The sequence below is a fragment of the Montipora foliosa genome, chromosome 3 (assembly GCF_036669935.1).
Source record: "Montipora foliosa isolate CH-2021 chromosome 3, ASM3666993v2, whole genome shotgun sequence".
Taxonomy (NCBI): domain Eukaryota; kingdom Metazoa; phylum Cnidaria; class Anthozoa; order Scleractinia; family Acroporidae; genus Montipora; species Montipora foliosa.
In genome coordinates this window covers 52,135,048-52,135,657 of record NC_090871.1, presented here as the reverse complement: position 1 = coordinate 52,135,657, position 610 = coordinate 52,135,048, and the positions used below count along the sequence as shown (strand labels likewise).

The 610-nt window shown below is 39.3% G+C and overlaps 1 protein-coding gene across 1 annotated transcript in view; it reads left to right on the top strand.

Annotated features, from left to right (window-relative positions):
• Nucleotides 1–76, top strand: part of LOC137997636 (tumor protein p63-regulated gene 1-like protein) — a 13,484-nt gene extending 13,408 nt beyond the window's left edge. Inside the window, exon 4 of the mRNA XM_068843730.1 lies at nt 1–76. This exon is cut by the window's left edge and continues 1,214 nt beyond it. The gene's annotated coding sequence lies outside the window, so the exon portion shown is untranslated.
• The last annotated feature ends 534 nt before the right edge of the window (nt 77–610 follow it).

Genomic DNA, 610 nt, shown 5'->3' with positions numbered 1-610 from the left:
GGATTTTATCATGTAACTTTCAAAGAAAGTTGTTTAGTCATGCTGAGTAAATATCGGTAGGCCGGCTTTTACTTGTTGTAAAGAGTGTTTGGGATTGTCTAACCAATCTTTGATGTTATGGCTTATGATTGGCCATGGCAGGGCTGAATTTTTCTGGGTAACCGCCTACCTTCTCTAATATTAAGATTATCCGATGTAAGCGGAATTTTATCAGTTGCATGAGGGTTGTCCAAGACAGTCACATGATTAGGTGCCCGCCCGAGTTAATAAGCGTCACAAAGTGTCCCTTTGCTGTTTTCCTTAACTTCAACAACATCAACTTCAACTTCAACATCATCACTCGTGTCCGAAAATAGACCTCTTTCATAATGACGGTCAAATAAAACATTCTTTTGTTTTGATGCTAATAAGCCTTTCTACCCTCGCTACAACGAGCAAATTTTACGAGAAAATTTGTTTCAAAATGAGTAAAGACAAAAGAATGTAAAGGTGGTCGCCATTTATTGAAAGTGGTCTATACTTCTGCTCGACAAGTGAATACAACGGCGGCATCTACCCTCACCAAAATATAACGCAACCCCTGACACTGTCCTTACTGTAGGAAGTAGAT